At 41.4% G+C, this 22,142-nt stretch overlaps 1 protein-coding gene across 3 annotated transcripts in view; it reads left to right on the forward strand.

Moving 5' to 3' along the window:
* Positions 1-22,142, forward strand: part of LOC143793869 (chemerin-like receptor 1) — a 129,727-nt gene that overhangs the window by 55,948 nt on the left and 51,637 nt on the right. The window contains exon 1 of one of the 3 annotated variants that reach the window (XM_077280821.1): positions 6,170-6,282. The exons of 1 other annotated variant lie outside the window; for it this stretch is intronic. The gene's annotated coding sequence lies outside the window, so the exon portion shown is untranslated. Of the gene's footprint in view, positions 1-6,169; positions 6,283-22,142 lie in introns of those variants that run through there. One more of the 3 variants, XM_077280819.1, reaches the window with a different exon arrangement.

A 22,142-nucleotide genomic window follows, 5' to 3' on the forward strand; every position in this document is an offset into this window, starting at 1 on the left:
ACCTATGACCATGTGATATTTCAGTTTTTCTTTTTTAATAAATTTTCTAAAATTACTACATTTCTATTTTTTTCAATCAAGATGGGGTGCAAAGTGTACATTAATGAGTAAAAAAAATGAACTTTTTTGAATTTACCAAATGGCTGCAATGAAACAAAGAGTGAAAAATTTAAAGGGTTCTGAATACTTTCCGTACCCACTGAAAATCAAAAATAAATAAAGCAAGTAAGCAAAGGGCCACATATAAATAAATGTAGCAAATATTGAACCCTAAAGCCAACACTCCAAACAGTCAGAGAGTGCACATAATAGTGCAGTATGAGAAAGTGACAGGGCAATAATTCACTTTCTTAGGACCCTTGGTCGAAGAACAAAGCAACAGCAATGACAGAGATACTTGCACGGCAGGATAACTAAGTGGTGTGTGACGTAAGCTTGCTCGTTTGTAACTCAGATCTTGGCTCGCTTCATAAAACAAAAATTCGACTGAGCAACAGCTCGTGTCTTAGAAAATTCGCAAGTAGATGCACTTGTCAATCAAGGTATTACTGTATGGGAAACATGGTCTGGAGGTGTTTAATGACTTCTTTGAGACAATGTCCTCAATATACTCTTGAGAAGAGGTCACGGTGCATGGAAAGGGTCAGTTGTGCCAATAACCTATAGGCCATGCATTTGGTGTTATTTATACCGTATATTGGTGTTATCTTTCCTTGTAATACTGCCAGTGATGACCATGAGAATACTGCTGAACATGATCTCTACAGAACAGGAATTGGCAGCATATGATAAACCTCAGTGGAATACTACAAAATTTCAAGATGTCTTTTAAATACAAGTATAGATATATGAAAAATAAAAAAGAATTGCAAAATATTTCTTCATATGATTATTAACTTCACAAGGTATAATTCAAAAATATTAACAGGTCAGCATAATTTAATCAATGTAATTCATCAATAATTATTTGCACCTTACGTACCATTAGAAATCAGTCTCCATACCTAAAATTGGCTCCAAAATTGAAGTTTTAACCCACTACTTGCCAAATTAAAATTTTTACAATTACGGATTTTTCAGAAAAGGGCGTCCCAATATTCATTTAAAAATAACAATGACATAATTTCCTATTTTGAAAACATTCATTTTACAAACACAACACAAAAAATTGGACCTAATTATAAAAATTATAAAATCGTAGTTGCTAGAAGCTAAATGTCCCAGAAAAAGGACATTGGTAGATAATGGGTTAATATTCTATTACAACCTTTTATTATAATTCACCATTATTAAAATTATTTATTTCATAGTACCACTAATTTCAGAGTTTTGTCCCTATGGGTTTACATACATATAGTGATAAGCGAATATGCCAAAAAGCAAATTTAGCAGTTACCGTATTTTGTGGACTAAAAGACACACCGGATCACAAGACGCACCACAAATTTTAGGCCGGAAAATAAGAAAAAAAGTTTTTTTAATAAAATGGTGGTGCATCTTATAATTTGATCTTACTGTAGTTTACCAGGGGGGTGACGGCGGTGGAGCGGGTTCACAGGAGGCATAGTCGCTGCAGTGGGAAGCTAGTGGCGGCAGGAGTTGTGCAATGCTAAGAGCCCTGGACTGAGATAATGGGGTGTTCCGGCGGCGAGAGGCTGAGCTGATCTTTCAGAAATTGTCGGCGGTGAGCAGAGTCCCTTGCACATTTCACTGTTGGTGGCTTCAGGAAAATGGCGACCTGAGGCTGTGCTTTTGAAGATTGAGATATCTGGAGCCGATATTTTCTGAAAGTCCAGCACAGCCTCGCATCACTGGGACAATCCCTTCTCCCAGCCTGGACCCTGCAGTATCGTCCCACTCTTGCCAAGACTGCCAGCTCCACAGCAGCTGTCCTCGCGGTAAGCTATATTCGGATTATAAGACACACTCCCATTTCTCTTTTTTGAGGAAAAAATGCATCTTACAATCCGAAAAATACAGTAACGGGAGATTTACTAAGCTAATGGTGCATACAGAGGAAATACTCATTGGTTTATACAAGTGCCTGTCACACAGTTTCAGGCTATGACTCTCAAACAAAAAGGTTCATGTAGCCCTGGTTTAAAATAATTCAACCAAATTGTGACATAAGGAAAAGTGTCTAACCTATCAAGAAATATCCACATATTTGGGAATGTTCAGCTTGCAAAAAAGAAGACTGAGAGGAGATTTAAAAGATGTCTACAAATATCTCAAGGGCTGTCACATTGTAGAAGGATCATTTTTATTCTCATTTGCACAAGGAAAGACTAGAAGCAATGGGATGAAACTGAATGGGAGGAGACACTGATTAGATATTAGAAAAAACTTTTTGACAGTTAGGGTGATCATTCAATGAGTAGAACAGGCTGCCACGAGAGGTGGTGAGTTCTCCTTCAATGAAAGTCTTCAAACAGAGGCTGGACAGACATCTTTCTGGGATGGTTTAGTGAATCCTGCTTTGAGCAGAGGGTTGGACCAGATGACCCAGGAGGTCCCTTCCAACTCTATCATTCTATGAATTTATCATACAGAATGTGCCATCTTGTGCTTAGTCTAGATTTAAGCTGTAAAAATTTAAGACAGTAGTAACTAACCAGCCCCAGAGTGTATTTAAAAAGCATTTCAATTTTAATTAATCAAACAAATATTGAGATTACACCCAGGTTTGAGTCTCTGATACATTGGCAGTGGAGATGAGTGGATCTGACAAAATTTTAATTTGGCTGTTAATGTTTATTTTACTGAGAAATTTGATTAATAGAAAAGTTATTTTCCGCAAAGTGGTTGTCCCTTATAATGCTATTTTTACAACTCATTATGAACATGAGATGTAAAAAAAAAAAATACTCCCTCATTGCCCCTCTCTCCTGCTTCTCCCTGCCCCCTGTCCAGTCCTCTGTTGAGTAGCATATTCAGAATTTACTCTAGGCTGGCACTGCCAGACATGAGCAGGACTCAGAGCATGCGGTGTGGTGGAGGTACTTAGGACTGGACAGAGATCAGTGGAAAAGGCTGCAGAGGTAAGCAATAAAAGGTTAAAAAGAAATGAAAAACATACTGTACATAATTGCTGACCTTTCCAGCCATCACCACTGCTCAATGCCCATCGTCTGGTCCAGGATGCCTCCGCGACATCAAACCTTTGGTCCAGTGCCTACTTGTGGATTTTGGTCTTTTTGATCTTGAGTCAGCCATGGACTGCAAACTTCGGGGCCTGCGCAAAACTGGATAAGTGATGTAATGGAGCTGTGGAGGTAGGATAGCATGAAGGGGGCAGCAAGGGGGGAAGTTTTCTTTTTTCTCTTTTTTTAACTTTGTGATGGCCGTCTAAAGTTCACGCCACAGCTGGCTGCCATGTATTTATATTTACGCTGAGCGAATTACAAACAAGTATCTTCCAGAATGTTGATTTTTTGCAAATTTATGTTGGATTCAATTCCACTCAAATAAATGTGCCCATCTTTAATTGGCAGAGTTTTTTTCTTTTATCATAGTTTACAACATTTATATTACTATTTGATATACTTTAGCTTTTGTATTATAACTTGTTTTGCAGAATGGAATCCTCAATAGTTGATCTTGTTGACTTACATCATTTAGGTCCTGTCTTGACCCATAACAACATCTGCATGAAGTTTGTATGTTCTCCCTCACCTAGTATAGACTTTCAAAAATTGATCTTAGCGTATGAGATAAGAAATATAAATAGAGAGCCCCACTGAGGGCAAATTTTTCCTGTAACTGGGGCTGTCAAAGCATGGGCAATTATTAGGAGAAAATTGCTCTGATACTTCAACAGTTGTCAGAATTACGGCTGTGTTGAGTTTTAATAAATAGCCTTTTCACCTTCCAGTTATGCAGTGATCATGTATTTGTCTAAAAGAGGCAGTGCTAATGCAATAACATCTCTGTCTAAGGTCGGAGTCACAGTAGCTTAGGGAATCCAATGCGAGAGCATCAGATGTGATATGCTAATGACCCTCGGCTCCTGCTCTGCTGGGGGCGGAAGCCAAGTGTCATGCTACTGTGGTCCGATCCTCTTGCACAGAGAGAATTGGAGTACAGCTGCGGAGGAGGCGGAGAAAGTAATTTCTCCATCTCCTCCACTGCCAGCATCTATGTATACCGCACCGTACTCGGATGATATCCGAGTGATGTGCGCTGTGTCACTTGCACCCATAGACTTATATGGGTGCGAGTGAGCCGAGACTCGGCTAAGTATCGGTGCCGATCGCAGCATGCTGCGAATGTTCTCGCATGCTGATTTGGCATGAGAAAATAATCACAGATGTGAGCTTCCCCATAAATTAACACTGGTCCGAGTGCTATGCCATGTTTTCTTGCATAGCACTTGTCCATATTCTATACTAATGTGCAATTCTCTAACATACATTATGTTTCAATTTCTTATGAATGTGATTGCCTCTGGCACCGATCCATAAAGAAAAATGCAATTCTCCCATTGGTTTCTAGGTTTTGCTTTCACAGCATTTATTATGCAGTAAAAATGACCTGACAGTATGAGTTTTCATGTCATCATGATTATGCTGATTCAAACCCTATAATGTTTCTTTAATGTCTTAGTGGTTAAAAATATTGAGAACGTTGTAAAAAAAAAAAAAAAAAAGTTCTGTTTGTCTCACCATTTTCTGGGACTCGTAACTTGTTGTTTTTCCAATAATGGAGCTGTATGAGGGCTTCCTTTTTACAAACTGAAATTACATTTAGAGCTCGTGTACAAGATGTAATAATTGGGTGAGTGCCATTGTCACAAGCCAAACACCTTTTGTCTACCATATGACCAGGGCAGAATTGTATCCAGTATTAGAAAAAAATGAAGTTTCCATTGAATGATTGCAATCAGGCAAGCATAAATGCTGTAAAACTGTAAGAAAACTGTACAACCTCTCCTTAATTGCTTACGTGCCCTACATAATTTAAAACAAAAAGCAAAGAAACAAGCAAAAAAACACCTTCTGCATCGGTGCTGCTGTGGAGATATCAGTGCTGTGTTCCTGGCGGTTACATGACAATCAGCGGCCATTGATCAGCTGCAGCTTTTGAGTGTTCTATCAGAGTGAGGCCGGTGTCACACTAGCGAGTTTTACGGAAGTATGAGCGCAGAAAATACGTCCGTAAAATACGCATTACACACGGCCCAATGAATCTCTATTGGGCTGCTCCTATCAGCCGTATATTACGCATCCGTAATATACGGTATTGTACGGCTGTAGAAAATGGCAGCATGCTGCGTTTGTCAGCGTATTGCGCAAAAAATATGCCAATGAAAGTCTATGTGGGGCGATAAAATTACGGATTACACACGGACCATGTCTCATATTGACTTACCGGCTTTTATGCTATCTTGCGCTGAATTAAATATAAATATATATATATATATATATATATGTCTCACTGACATATATATATATATATATATATATATATATATATATATAGACTGTACATATGTTTTTAGGAATATTTTAGCCGATGGATCCATGATTTGTCCATTTTGCAAGCCTGCGCAAAAAAAACGCCGTACGGAAGCCATACGGATTACACAAGGATACATTTGACCGTAAAAATCGCATCCTCTCATTGAATACGGAACAGTGATTTGGGACTTTTCTGCGTATTACGCCCGTATTACGGCTGTAAAAAACGGACCGTATTGTCTTACGCCTAGTGTGACGCCGGCCTGAATGTCTGCTCTCATGAAATAGTGAAGGCTGCAGCCAATCAGCGACTGCTGTTTGGTTGCAGTCATCACACGTCATAATAATGTCATGTGACCACTGGGAATCTCAGGAGTAAGATTAGGTTTTTTATTTTATGTTAGGCATTTTAGCAATTAACGTGGAATTGGGTAGTGAACATCCTCTTCAGTGTAGGAAATATATTAGAAAATGATATCATTTTCATTACAGAAAAAGTAAATTTGATCAGAATCAGTAAAACTGCAAACATTCTGAGCTGTTGATTTGCAATGATATAAAAATGTGGATGAGAGGAAGTCTTGAGAGTGAAAATGGCTTTATGATGGAGACCACAAAGGAAGTGAGAACAAAGTGGGAGTTTGTCCGTGCATACAAAGGAAATGCAGAGTACACATATCTTAGCATGCATTCTTGGACTAAAGCAGAGAGTGACATTACCCAAACATACACCTCTGTATGCTCCAAGGCAAGACTTCAGAATAGTTAGAATGTGGACATATCTAGAGTGGTGTCAACACTTAAACCTGATGGTTACTGTCTGGTAAGGACATATTACTATAAAATATTGTAGTACAATATAGAATAATATTATAGTATCATTTATAGAATTTTAGCACAATGGAAAGTCATTGAAATGTTCACATTATTTTTAAATTAACTCCTTTATGACATGGAAATTTTCCTTTTTTGTGCTTTCATTTCTTACTCTTCTTCCAAGTGTTATAACGTAGTTAATTGGCCATCAACATAGACAAATGGCTGTCTGTTTTTTTGCTTGATTATTTGTAGTTTTTAATAACACCATTCAGCTTATCATGCAATCTACTGAAAACTGTGAAATAAATTCAAGGTGTGTAAATATGGTGAAAAAATGCAATTCCCCCAATGTTTTTTTGGGTTTAATTTTCATAGCATTCATTGTGCAGTAAAAATGACCTGGCAAAACGCGTATTCATGTCAGAATTAGTATGCCGATTTGAAACCTATAATGTTTTTTTAAAGTTTTAATGGTCAAAATATTAAGAACTTTGTAAAATAAAGTTTTGCTTGTCTCACCATTTTCTGATACCTTTACATTTACCTTACATTTAAGGCTTGTGCAGATAACCGTAATATTCGGATGGGTGCTATCCTTCATTTTGACGGATATCACTCTTCACTATGCTAATGTATGAGGAGGGGCACATGTCGGATTTTTTCCTCAGACAGAGCCAGTCTGAGGAAAAAAAATCACTGTATTCCCAAGTTTGATCCAATATTAAGATCACACTCGGTCATGCAAGTCAATGAGTACGCTGGAAACCATTGGATTGCACTCTGATGACACAATGCAGAAGGTGGAGAAATTTTTTTCTCCATCTTTTCTTCATTCAAAAGAATCAGATCACACTATGCTTACACTATGATCAATGATTTCGATAATCGACCCAATTCTCTTGGATGAGTGAATATACGGTTGTTTGCACCTATCATCTTATTGGTATACATGAGATGTTTAGATTTCTTTGGATTGTTATATTTTGTGGAGATTGCAGCACCTAAATACAAAAAAAATGATTTCAACTTTTATATTTATTTATTTTTTTAAAATCTTTATATATATTTTTTTTTTCCTTATTCTGCTTGTGAGACTTGAACTTATTATCGTTTGATGGCTTATACTATACATTGTATATGATGAAATTTGAGGTTGTCAAATGAAGCTTAGTTTTTTAAATGAGGACGCTGACCTTTTGATTTTCAGACAGGGGGTACACTTCAAACAGACTGTATAGTCTCTCTCCTTAAAGTCACTCAGGGTGTGTGACTCCCCTGAGTACTGCAGTAACCAGGCTGCTCCTGGTATGTACGGCATTGATAGCGGTATTATGGGGACTGCGGTGGCAGTTGCCAGATCTTGCTGCACTCTGGAGGCTGTGGCTGCTGCCACATTCTGCTGTACTATGGGGGCTGCAGCTGCATCTGCTGCTGAATCTCTACCCGGAGTAGTCATGTTACTTCCCCCCTTAGTTAACCTCACCCAGGTCTGATGTTCTATTACCGGAGTCTGCAGCTGCTCCACTGGCGATCTGGATGGTGCTCCTTCCGGTTCTCCAAGTCACGGCTGCATGCTTTCCACCCGCTCACAACAGAACGCACCAGAGCTTCACTTCACGCTCTTTCTTCTGGGTTCCGCCCATGATGGCACGCCCCTTCTGCTTCCTGTGCGCCGTGTGGTGCTGTAATGGCGGCAATTTCTCAGTGCACAAGACCCAGTTTAATGGGTCGGTCAATGCTGTTCGTGAAGCCAAAATGGAGCACCTGCCAGGGCTGTGGGATACTCAGTACCGGGCCAGTTCTTAAATGGATGTGTCACAGCAGCAGTGACCCGGTCCGTGGCCCTGGGCGTCCAATAAAAGAGGATGAATGGAAGTAGAAATAAAGTCTAATGTAGTAGTGTTCGTGACACCACCTGTGATACTCGGCCAGGGATGGCCAATGCTGCTTAAAGGGGTCCACTGGGGCTGATGGTATTGCAGCAGGGTTGGTATAGCTCCCCACAGGTAGAGCTTAGTCCCCAGGGCTCCCAGTGCAGTTGGGAAGGAATGATAGATGTTGGAGTGCAGGAAATAATTGGAGGACACAGGATTTGCAGTGTCTTTACCTTTTACTGGTGAACTTGCAGTCCAGGGTACAGGTTACAGGTGATCTTTGAAATCCGGGCAGCCTGGAAGTGGTTCAGAATCTCCCTAGCCAGGTGGGGTTGGAAGCCTTCCTTTCTGCTCTAAATTCTAGGTTAAAACCCATCCTGCGTGATAATATAGGTGAATTTAATGAAAATGTAGAGTCCCTGTGGGTGGAGATAAGGGGAGGGGGAAAAAATAATAAATTACTGATAGGGGTTTGTTATAAATCTCCAAAACTAATGGAAGCAATGGAGAATATCCTCGTAAAGCAAATAGATGAAGCTGCGACTCAAGGAGAAGTCATTATAATGGGGGACTTCAACTACCCTGAAATAGATTGGGGAACAGAAACCTGCAGTTCCAGCAAAGGTAATCGGTTTTTGACAACTATGAGAGACAATTACCTTTCACAACTGGTTCAGGACCCAACAAGGAGGGGGGCACTGCTAGACCTAATATTAACCAACAGGCCAGACCGCATATCAAATATAAGGGTTGGGGGTCACTTGGGGAATAGTGATCACAAAATAATAAGTTTTCATGTAACCTTTAATAAGATGGGTAGTAGGGGGGTGACAAGGACACTAAACTTCAGGAGGGCAAATTTCCAACGGATGAGAGAGGATCTTGGTGCAATTAACTGGGACAATATCCTGAGACACAAAAATACACAAAGAAAATGGGAGACATTTATTAGCATCCTGGATAGGACCTGTGCACAGTATATACCGTATGGGAATAAACATACTAGAAATAGGAGAAAACCAATATGGCTAAATAGAGCTGTAAGGGGCGCAATAAGGGACAAAAAGAAAGCATTTAGAGAATTAAAGGAAGTAGGTAGTGAGGAGACATTAAATAAATACAGAAAATTAAATAAATTCTGTAAAAAGCAAATCAAGGCAGCAAAGATTGAGACAGAGAGACTCATTGCCAGAGAGAGTAAAAATAATCCCAAAATATTCTTTAACTATATAAATAGTAAGAAACTAAAAAATGACAGTGTTGGCCCCCTTAAAAATAGTCTGGGTGAAATGGTGGATGAGGATGAAGAAAAAGCCAATATGCTAAATGACTTTTTTTCATCAGTATTTACAAAAGAAAATCCCATGGCAGACAAAATGACTAGTGATAAAAATTCCCCATTAAATGTCACCTGCTTAACCCAGCAGGAAGTACAGCGGCGTCTAAAAATAACTAAAATTGACAAATCTCCGGGCCCGGATGGGATACACCCCCGAGTACTGCAGGAACTAAGTACAGTCATTGATAGACCATTATTTTTAATCTTTAAAGACTCCATAATAACAGGGTCTGTACCACAGGACTGGCGTATAGCAAATGTGGTGCCAATATTCAAAAAAGGGGCAAAAACTGAACTCGGTAATTATAGGCCAGTAAGCTTAACCTCTACTGTGGGTAAAATCCTGGAGGGCATTCTAAGGGATGCTTTGCTGGAGTATCTGAAGAGGAATAACCTCATGACCCAGTATCAGCACGGGTTTACTAGGGACCGTTCATGTCAGACTAATTTGATCAGCTTCTATGAAGAGGTAAGTTCCGGACTGGACCAAGGGAACCCAGTGGACGTAGTATATATGGACTTTTCCAAAGCTTTTGATACGGTGCCACACAAAAGGTTGTTACATAAAATGAGAGTAATGGGGATAGGGGAAAATATGTGTAAGTGGGTTGAGAGCTGGCTCAGGGATAGGAAACAAAGGGTGGTTATTAATGGAGCACACTCGGACTGGGTCACGGTGGGGTACCACAGGGGTCAGTATTGGGCCCTCTTCTTTTTAACATTTATTAATGACCTTGTAGGGGGCATTCAGAGTAGAATTTCAATATTTGCAGATGACACTAAACTCTGCAGGGTAATCAATACAGGGGAGGACAATTTTATATTACAGGATGATTTATGTAAACTAGAAGCTTGGGCTGATAAATGGCAAATGAGCTTTAATGGGGATAAATGTAAGGTCATGCACTTGGGTAGAAGTAATAAGATGTATAACTATGTGCTTAATTCTAAAACTCTGGGAAAAACCGTCAATGAAAAAGACCTGGGTGTATGGGTGGATGACAAACTCATATTCAGTGGCCAGTGTCAGGCAGCTGCTACAAAGGCAAATAAAATAATGGGATGTATTAAAAGAGGCATAGATGCTCATGAGGAGAACATAATTTTACCTCTATACAAGTCACTAGTTCGACCACACTTAGAATACTGTGCACAGTTCTGGTCTCCGGTGTATAAGAAAGACATAGCTGAACTGGAGCGGGTGCAGAGAAGAGCGACTAAGGTTATTAGAGGACTGGGGGGTCTGCAATACCAAGATAGGTTATTACACTTGGGGCTATTTAGTTTGGAAAAACGAAGACTAAGGGGTGATATTATTTTAATGTATAAATATATGAGGGGACAGTACAAAGACCTTTCTGATGATCTTTTTAATCATAGACCTGAGACAGGGACAAGGGGGCATCCTCTACGTCTGGAGGAAAGAAGGTTTAAGCATAATAACAGACTCGGATTCTTTACTGTAAGAGCAGTGAGACTATGGAACTCTCTGCCGTATGATGTTGTAATGAGTGATTCATTAATTAAATTTAAGAGGGGACTGGATACCTTTCTGGAAAAGTATAATGTTACAGGGTATATACAGTGCCTACAAGTAGTATTCAACCCCCTGCAGATTTAGCAGGTTTAATAAGATGCAAATAAGTTAGAGCCTTCAAACTTCAAACAAGAGCAGGATTTATTAACAGATGCATAAATCTTACAAAACAAAAAGTTTTGTTGCTCAGTTAAATTTTTATAAATTTTAAACATAAAAGTGTGGGTCAATTATTATTCAACCCCTAGGTTTAATATTTTGTGGAATAACCTTTGTTTGCAATTACAGCTAATAATCGTCTTTTATAAGACCTGATCAGGCCGGCACAGGTCTCTGGAGTTATCTTGGCCCACTCCTCCATGCAGATCTTCTCCAAGTTATCTAGGTTCTTTGGGTGTCTCATGTGGACTTTAATCTTGAGCTCCTTCCACAAGTTTTCAATTGTGTTAAGGTCAGGAGACTGACTGGCCACTGCAACACCTTGATTTTTTGCCTCTTGAACCAGGCCTTGGTTTTCTTGGCTGTGTGCTTTGGGTCGTTGTCTTGTTGGAAGATGAAATGACGACCCATCTTAAGATCCTTGATGGAGGAGCGGAGGTTCTTGGCCAAAATCTCCAGGTAGGCCGTGCTATCCATCTTCCCATGGATGCGGACCAGATGGCCAGGCCCCTTGGCTGAGAAACAGCCCCACAGCATGATGCTGCCACCACCATGCTTGACTGTAGGGATGGTATTCTTGGGGTCGTATGCAGTGCCATCCAGTCTCCAAACGTCACGTGTGTGGTTGGCACCAAAGATCTCGATCTTGGTCTCATCAGACCAGAGAACCTTGAACCAGTCAGTCTCAGAGTCCTCCAAGTGATCATGAGCAAACTGTAGACGAGCCTTGACATGACGCTTTGAAAGTAAAGGTACCTTACGGGCTCGTCTGGAACGGAGACCATTGCGGTGGAGTACGTTCCTTATGGTATTGACTGAAACCAATGTCCCCACTGCCATGAGATCTTCCCGGAGCTCCTTCCTTGTTGTCCTTGGGTTAGCCTTGACTCTTCGGACAAGCCTGGCCTCGGGACAGGAGGAAACTTTCAAAGGCTGTCCAGGCCGTGGAAGGCTAACAGTAGTTCCATAAGCCTTCCACTTCCGGATGATGCTCCCAACAGTAGAGACAGGTAGGCCCAACTCCTTGGAAAGGGTTTTGTACCCCTTGCCAGCCTTGTGACCCTCCACGATCTTGTCTCTGATGGCCTTGGAATGCTCCTTTGTCTTTCCCATGTTGACCATGTATGAGTGCTGTTCACAAGTTTGGGGAGGGTCTTAAATAGTCAGAAAAGGCTGGAAAAAGAAATAATTAATCCAAACATGTGAAGCTCATTGTTCTTTGTGCCTGAACTACTTCTTAATACTTTAGGGGAACCAAACAGAATTCTGGTGGGTTGAGGGGTTGAATAATAAATGACCCTCTGAAAAGACTTTTCCCAATTTAAAAAAAAAATAAACAAATAAATAACATTCTTTTTTGCTGCAGTGCATTTCACACTTCCAGGCTGATCTACAGTCCAAATGTCACAATGCCAAGTTAATTCCAAATGTGTAAACCTGCTAAATCTGCAGGGGGTTGAATACTACTTGTAGGCACTGTACACTAGATTCCTTGATAAGGCGTTGATCCAGGGAACTAGTCTGATTGCCGTATGTGGAGTCGGGAAGGAATTTTTTTCCCCATGGTGGAGTTACTCTTTGCCACATGGGGTTTTTTTGCCTTCCCCTGGATCGACATGTTAGGGCATGTTAGGTTAGGCTATGGGTTGAACTAGATGGACTTACAGTCTTCCTTCAACCTTAATAACTATGTAACTATGTATGTAATGAATGATGCATTAGCCTTCCTCAAGTCCCCCTCTCAATCTGTCCCTTAGGTGGAACTCTACCCGCATGACAGGCAGGTCGAGCCTTTTTACAGGTGTCCCTTTCTCGTGGTGACTCTGGGCTCTAGTCTGTTGCTGTGCCTTCGGGTGTTAGTTGTGGCTAGAAGACCTGCAACCTCCTGTCCTCCGGTTTCTGCTGTGGGGCATACATTTCCCACACAACCTCAGACCCCAGTTCCCGGCTTCTTGCGCTTAATCCTGGGAGTGAGATCTATCACAGCTCTACTCTGCTATGAACAACCACCCATGATTGGTGATGAGCAGAAGTGCTCAGATAACATCTTATCTGAGCACACTCGGGTGTTATCCAAGTATCTTGGGCATGCTCATATATTATGTTTGGTTCCCTGTGGCTGCACGATTTGCGGCCGTTAGGCAATCTCCACGTGTTCAGGCTGTCTAACAATTGCAAATCATGCAGCCACAGGGATTCGAACATAATATACAAGCACGCCCAAGATAATCGTTATCCGAGCCCATTCGCCCATCACGACTCATGTCACATTTTGTATTAGTAAAGCGATAAAATCGTTCATTGGGATATCTCATGTATGGATGCAATTATACAATTGATGCATTACAAATTCTCTTTAAATAATGGGATATGAACCATCTGAATATCAATTGATATAAATAATGTTATACACAAAAAAATATATGAAGATATTATATGGAGCGTGAACCTAACATTAATCTAAGAGATAATTTGATTGCTATATAACAGATTGTCTTCAAACACTCCAATTGTACTGTTGTGCTCAAAAGTTTACATACCCTGGCAGAATTTTTGCTTTCTTGGCCTTTTTTCAGAGAATATGAATGATTAGACCAAAATGTTTTCTCCACTCATGGTTAGTGGTTGGGTAAAGCCATTTATTGTCAAACAACTGTGTTTTCTCTTTTTAAATCATAATGACAACCCAAAACATCCAAATTACCCTGATCAAAAGTTAACATACCCAGGTGATTTTGGCATGATCACATGCACAGACGTTGACACATATGGGTTTGAATGGCTACTAAAGGTAGCATCCTCACCTGTTACCTGTTTGCTTGTAATCAGTGTATGTGCATAAAAGCTGAGTGAATTTCTGGGATCATGATATTTTGGTGATCAGAAGCAGTGCCATGGGTTTCTAGAGCAGTGCATGTGGCACTATGAAGTTTTGGGCCATCAGTTTTCTTCCGAATGGGTCAAAGTGGGATTCTTAATGTCCTGCCAAGTAGGAGATACTCTAGCATGGTTCACCCCCCCATTCCTGGTGGCCATCTGAAAGGTGTTCGATGAGCCAAATCTGGAATCCTCTGTGGCGACACGTGTGAGGAAACCATCTGCTGCTGTCTTTCCAAAGACCATCTATTTCCCAGGCTGTAGAGTCAACTACCCATGCAGAATACATGAAGGTCGACTGCGTTTGACTGGCTGAGCAGAAGCCGTAACTCTGTCGTGAGAAGGGATTGTGGTATTGCTGTTGTTGTGTGGAACATCCAGATGGTCTTTGTCCTGAGAAGACTATAACACTCCAAAACTTTGGGTCAGCAAGAGAGGCAGTCCTTTGGTGGGAGTATTCGCTCTACACCAATGACTATTACTGTCTCTGTGGGAAGTGGAGGCATTGGTCAACCGGGAAAGTTCTTGCTGCAAGTTGCGCAGAGTCGGTGTCAGATTCTCTTCTAACAACTCCAATTTTTTCACAATTTTATCGCGGTTCAAATATTTTTTATATGGTAAAATTAATGGTTTCCCTCAAAAGTACAACTCCTTCTGCAAAAAAACAAGCCCCTATAAATCTATGTAGACATAAAAATGAAAAAGTTAGGAGAGGGGAGTCAAAAAACAAGAAAAGAAACTTGTCCTGTCAGGAAGAGGTTAAGGGGCTACTAAATCTAAAAAAAAAATACAAAAGTTTAGTTACACTTTAATAAACACATAATTATGTTTAATACTTTTACAGATGCTTTATAATTAAACTTTATATTCTATACTGCATTTTTGTTTGTAGTTTTTCCTTTCTTTTAGAGTTAGTGTTGATGTATGAGAAGACCTTTTCAAGAATTGTAGTGAATGTCAAAACTCCAAAGTTTTGTACTGACAAAAAATTATGACAGATATGCAAGTCATGCATATCTGGTTGTTTTATGTTCTGCTTTTTCTATAGTGCGTCAATATGTATGACATCATTTTGTGAAATTTACAACTCTGCAAGTTTTTTTTATACCAAGTGTTGACATTTACATTAACCAGTGAACAAATCTGATCTAAGCATTTCTATTAATATGCCCTTACAAAATGCAATTGACAACTCATATGTGGGAATTTCCAATACTTAACACGTTTATTACTATAGATCAGTTCTGACATAAGTGAGGCAGCTACATTGATTTAAAGGAAACGAGATAGGATATTCATGCTGCATAGAACATGTTTTTGTGTACCAGCGTATGCTTTACTCTGAAATACTGCAGTGTTTCAGAGAAAACATATTTTCAGAAGTCGGCTGGTAGGACTAAGCTTCATGGATGACGAGTCACAGAGGCATGTCTTCTCTGGCTTTTCCCCACACTGCTCTTTAAGACTGACAAGTATTACCCTATTTACACACTTAGGACTCATTTAGACATCCTTGTTGCACAGATACAACACCTACCCTTTATAATCTATGGGCCTAGTCACAAGTCCGTGTTTTAACACGGACCATGAGTCCTTGCAAAATTCACGGAGAAATGTCAGTTTTTGTTCCAGCATCATGGATGAAAGTGGAAAATACAAGCTTTAGGCTCTTGAAAAACACATATATTACCCAGATGGCATTCGTGTCCTGTACATATTTAGTATTGCCACGTACAGGAGAAGCTTTGCCATTTATTTCTTTATCCATCTGTGAAAATACTGATGACACTGATGGTAAAAATGGACACACGAACCAAATATTGATGAAGCACTGATAGTAAAAAAAAAAAATGAACACATGGACCAAACACTTATCATATACTGATCCAAAACACTTATGACACTGGTTTCACTTCTGTGGTTAAAAAAGGATGTGTGAATGAGGCCTTAGCACAAGACCTTTTCAATTTGGTAGCATGGTGAGGAAAGACCGCTGGAGACCTGCCTCTTGGATCGGTTATCCAAGACACATGGTCACCATCTGGGTTTTAAAAGAATATATTTTTTCTAAAACACCACAAAGTTTCAAAATAAAACATATGCAGCTGCAATAGCGCAGCTACCGCTGTCTGTGGTTTGCCTAACATGAATCTGCTGTCAAGTTCCCTTTAAATCAGTGTGAAATAGATTTACAACATCACACTATATCCTGTATCATGAGACACATTACATTACATTGTCTGATATTTATGTGGCAGCCGCAACTTGCTTAGATGGATCTGTAACTGTGAGTCAAGAAAATCCCCCCGATTTACAGTTCAACAACCCCCTTTAAATGTTATTCTTTTTGGTCCTAGACCAATAAATAACTTATTTTATAATTTAAGGTAAGCAACTTTCCAATATTTTTTTTTTATTTCTCAGTTTTTCACTATAGTCAACATCTCTGTTTCATTGAATATACAAACTCTATTGTTGACACCCAAAAGCTAAAAGCCTGACAAAGCCACACAGGTCACTGTAACAAGCAAGGCCAGGACAGGATTCAACCTTTGGATGTCATCAAGGTTGTCCTCATTCACTGATCACAAGCACAAATTTTATTAAATGTGAGCAACTGAAACAGAAAAGTTTTTGAAGTTAGTTTTGCTTGTGGCTTGTTTGTCATTATTAGTGCCAAATTTATCAAATTATTAAAATTCATGACTCTGGCTTCAACCACATTTGCATAGTTTACCAAATGCACAGAATACAACCACTGTTTGGAAAGCAGCAAGAAGTGTAAAATAGGAAAAAATCACAATCTTTTTACAGTCAAAGTATGCAACAATTTTTGCAATTTTTTTTAGACAAAAAGATGCCTAAAATTTCTAAAAGTTTAGAAGATTTTTTTTAAATTACACATTGAATAATATATTAATTATTCTATTCTCTCAAACCCCTTTATCTGGTAGTGAAAGTCTGAACTAGAAATCAAACAATATTTAAGGACTGGCTTTTTGCTGGCAGGTTGGTAACCAGATTATAACTGGGCAGCAAAATGACACTTGCTAAAAGTCATAAATCAGTTTAAAGCCCTTATTTCAGTTGCCTAGGCAGCATCTGATGTTTGTGAGATATTATATTTGATGGTCCTCTAGAAGTAACAATATCAGCAGGTTTGTGTTGCTACACTGCTGATGTATAATGTTCCTGCCTAACGATGCTTTAAAAGTGGTTCTAGCAATGCAACGCTGATTTCATAGTCCCGGCTCACAAATTATTTCTTCACAGAACAAAGACAATATGAATATCTCCACCCCACTTCTCCGCACTGCCTATAAGAAGTAATAAAGGCTGCAAACACAGAGGGATTATTTTAGGAAACATTTTCTTCAAATTATATTTTAGCGTTATATTGAATTTTTTTTAATCTAAATTAAAATACAACCATTATCTGAGACTACGCTCACTAGGGTTGAGCGAAACGGATCGGTCATTTTCATAAGTCACCGACTTTTGGCAAAGTCGGCGTCTCATGAAACCCGACCCGATCCCTGTGTGGGATCGGCCATGCGGTACGCGACTTTCGCGCCAAAGTCGCATTTCAATGACGCTAAAAGCACCATTTCTCAGCCAATGAAGGTGGACGCAGAGTGTGGGCAGCGTGATGACATAGATCTCAGTCCCCACCATCTTAGAGAAGGGCATTGCAGTGATTGGCTTGCTTTCTGCGGCGTCACAGGGGCTATAAAGGGGCGTTCCCGCCGACCGCCATCTTACTGCTGCTGATCTGAGCGTAGGGAGAGGTTACTGCCGCTTCGTCAGAAGCAGGGATAGTGTTAGGCAGGGTACATTCACCCCCAAACCGCTTGTGCTGTAGCGATTTCCACTGTCCAACACCACCTTTTGTTTGCAGGGACAGTGGAGGCTAGATTTTTTTTTCCTCAGCGCTGTAGCTCATTGGGCTGCCCTAGAAGGCTCCCTGATAGCTGCGTTGCTGTGTGTGTATGCCGCTGTGCAAACCAACTGCTTTTTTCAAAGCACAAATCCTGTTGTTCCTTCCTTTCTGCACAGCTATCTTGTTTGTTTGTCCACACTTTTGTGTGCAGCAGTCCTTTTTATAGCTGCCTGCCATACTTTTCTGAGATTACTGCAGGGAGATAAAGATTGGCAAGTCTGCCTCTGTGCCAGTGCTGTGTGTGGCATCTGTCTCTCATTGTGTGCCACAGAAAACCTAGTGTGTAATACTGGGCCATTTTTTTTTTTTTTATTCTCCCTGAAAAAAAAAAAAAATAGTGGGAGATAAAGATTGGCAAGTCTGCCTCTGTGCCATTGCTGTGTGTGGCATCTGTCTCTCATTGTGTGCCACAGAAAACCAGTGTGTAATACTGGGCCATTTTTTTTTTTTTGTAAATTCTCCCTGAAAAAAATAAATAAATAGTGGGAGATAAAGATTGGGAAGTCTGCCTCTGTGCCATTGCTGTGTGTGGCATCTGTCTCTCATTGTGTGCCACAGAAAACCAGTGTGTAATACTGGGCCATTTATTTTTTTGTAAATTCTCCCTGAAAAAAAAAAAATAGTGGGAGATAAAGATTGGCAAGTCTGCCTCTGTGCCATTGCTGTGTGTGGCATCTGTCTCTCATTGTGTGCCACAGAAAACCAGTGTGTAATACTGGGTAGTGTTGAGCGATACCGTCCGATACTTGAAAGTATCGGTATCGGAAAGTATCAGCCGATACCGGCAAAGTATCGGATCTAATCCGATACCGATACCCGATACCAATACAAGTCAATGGGACACCAAGTATCGGACGGTATCCTGTATGGTTCCCAGGGTCTGAAGGAGAGGAAACTCTCCTTCAGGCCCTGGGATCCATATCAATGTGTAAAAGAAAGAATTAAAATAAAAAATAGGGATATACTCACCCTCTGACACGCCCTGGACGTTACCGCCGTAACCGGGAGCCGTTGTACCTAAGAATGTGCGCTTGAAGGGCCTTAGATGACGTCACGGCGCTCTGATTGGTCCGTAGCGGTTGCGTGACCGCTATGCGACCAATCACAAAGCCGTGACATCACCTAAGGTCTTTCAAGCGCTTGAAATACCTTAGAAGATGTCCGCAGCTTCTGATTGGTCGCGTAGTGGTCGTGTGACCGCTACGCGACCAATCACAAAGCCGTGACGTCACCTAAGGTCTTTCAAGCACTTGAAAGACCTTAGGTGATGTCACGGCTTTGTGATTGGTCGCGTAGCGGTCACGCGACTGCTACGGACCAATCAGAGCGCCGTGACGTCATCTAAGGCCCTTCAAGCGCGCATTCTTAGGTACAACGGCTCCCGGTTACGGCGGTAAAGTCCAGGGGCCGCCGGAGAGGTGAGTATATCCCTATTTTTTATTTTAATTCTTTCTTTTACACATTGATATTAATCCCGATACCGATTCCCGATACCACAAAAGTATCGGATCTCGGTATCGGAATTCCGATACCGCAAGTATCGGCCGATACCCGATACTTGCGGTATCGGAATGCTCAACACTAATACTGGGCCATTTTTTTTTTTTTATTCTCCCTGAAAAAAAATAAATAAATAGTGGGTGATAAAGATTGGCAAGTCTGCCTCTGTGCCAGTGCTGTGTGTGGCATCTGTCTCTCATTGTGTGCCACAGAAAACCTAGTGTGTAATACTGGGCCATTTTTTTTTTTTTAATTCTCCCTGAAAAAAATAAATAAATAGTGGGAGATTAAGATTGGCATTTCTGCTTGAGTGCCGGTCGTGTGTGTGCCATCTGTCTCAAATTATTGGGGCACAGAAAACCTAGTGTGTAACATTGGGCCTGGTTTTCCTTTCAGTGTCAGCCACCTATAAAGGTGTATATAAATCCTACAGAAGTTAGAGTTCACCTTATTAGTTGTTTTACAGAAACAAATACCGTTACTTTGGTTATGTTTTGCAAACAATGAGGAAGTCTGGTGGAAGAGGTCGTGGCCGTGGGCGGTCATTGTCAGCTAGTAATGATGGTAGTGGTGGTGGAGCATCAGGTGGTCATGGTAAAAGCAGTACAGCACCTAAGTCTCGAGTTGTTGAGCCAGGTTCGTCGTCTGGCTACACAAGGCCTCGAACGCTCCCTTTTCTGGGAGTAGGAAAACCGCTTTTAAAGCCGGAGCAGCAAGAACAATTTTTGGCTTTCCTTGCTGACTCAGCCTCTAGCTCTTTTGCCTCCTCTTCTGAAAGTGCAAAATGTAAAAGCAGCGCGTCGTTAGTGGATGTTCACGGTCAGGGACAAGTCGCTTCCTTGTCTTCTTCACCCAGAACAAGAGAGAAGGATGCGTCAGGAGACACAACGGGTTACTCCATGGAGCTCTTTACACATACCGTTCCTGGGTTAGACAGTGAAACAGTTAACAGGCCATGCCCATTAGAAGTTGAATCGGACATGGAGTGCACTGATGCACAGCCACAGCCAGATTACTATGCTGTTCCTTTGACTCAGACCAGAACATTGCCCTCGCAGTGTACTGAGCCAGAATCAAACCCAGCTGAGACTATGGTGCCCCGTCACGAACACTATACCACCGGCTTACACGGTGACACAGACGAAGTTGCACACGAGATAGAAGAGGAGGTCATAGATGACCCAGTTGTTGACCCCGATTGGCAGCCATTGGGGGAACAGGGTGCAGGCGGCAGTAGTTCTGAAGTGGAGGAGGAGGAGGAGTTGCAGCAGGCATCAACATCACAACAGGTTCCATCTGCCAGGCCCGTATCTGGCCAAAAACGCATGGCAAAACCAAAACCAGTTGGAGGACAGCGTGGCAATCCGGTTAAAGAAGCTCAGTCTGCAATGCCTGAAAAGGTATCCGATAGTAGAAAGAGTGCAGTCTGGCATTTTTTTAAACAACATCCAAATGATCAGCGCAAAGTCATCTGTCAAAAATGTTCAACTACCTTAAGCAGAGGTCAGAATCTTAAAAGTCTAAATACAAGTTGCATGCATAGACATTTATCCACCATGCATTTACAAGCCTGGACTAACTACCAAACGTGCCTAAAGGTTGCAGCACCCTCGGCCAATGAAGCTAGTCAGCAACGCTACATCCCTTCCCTCACTGTAAGCCCACCATTTCCTGCAACACCTGCAGTATCTGTGCAGCTTTTGTCTCCAGACCAAAGCAGTCAGGGAATCACCAGGTTCATAGTAGGAAACACTGCATGTAGGGCACCGGCAACAATACCATCTCCAACCCTCTCTCAGACTGCCATGTCCACCGGCACCACCGCTAGTTCCACGATCTCCAGCTCTCCAGTCCAGCTCACCCTACATGAGACTCTTGTTAGGAAAAGGAAGTACTCATCCTCGCATCCGCGTACACAGGGTTTGAACGCCCACATTGCTAGACTAATCTCATTAGAGATGATGCCCTACCGGTTAGTTGAAAGTAAAGCTTTCAAAGCGCTGATGGACTACGCTGTACCATGCTACGAGCTACCCAGTCGACACTTCTTTTCTAGAAAAGCCATCCCAGCCCTCCAACAGCATGTTAAAGACCGCATCGTCCATGCACTCAGGCAGTCTGTGACTACAAAGGTGCACCTGACAACAGATGCATGGACCAGTAGGCATGGCCAGGAACGTTACGTGTCCATCACGGCACACTGGGTGAATGTGGTGGATGCAGGGTCCACAGGGGCCAGCAATATTGGGACAGTTCTGCCTTGCCCACGGTCAAGGAAAGAGTTGGCTGTAGGCGTTCGCCCCCCTCCTCCTCTTCCTCGTCCTCCTGCAGAAGCGAGAGCTCGTCCACAGACCGCAGTCGTACATCCACTCCATCCGCAGCTGCCACTGTTGCACACCAGGTGTGCCATTATGGGACAGCTAGTGGCAAGCGTCAGCAGGCTGTATTGGCAATGAAGTGTTTGGGCGACAACAAACACACCGCGGAAGTTCTGTCCAAGTTCTTGCAGAAAGAAACTCAGTCATGGCTGGGAACTGTACATCTTGAGGCAGGCAAGGTAGTGAGTGATATCGGAAGGAATTTCATTGCTGCCATAGCCCTTTCCCAACTTAAACACATTCCTTGCCTGGCTCACACC

Source organism: Ranitomeya variabilis, chromosome 1 (assembly GCF_051348905.1).
Source record: "Ranitomeya variabilis isolate aRanVar5 chromosome 1, aRanVar5.hap1, whole genome shotgun sequence".
Lineage (NCBI taxonomy): Eukaryota > Metazoa > Chordata > Amphibia > Anura > Dendrobatidae > Ranitomeya > Ranitomeya variabilis.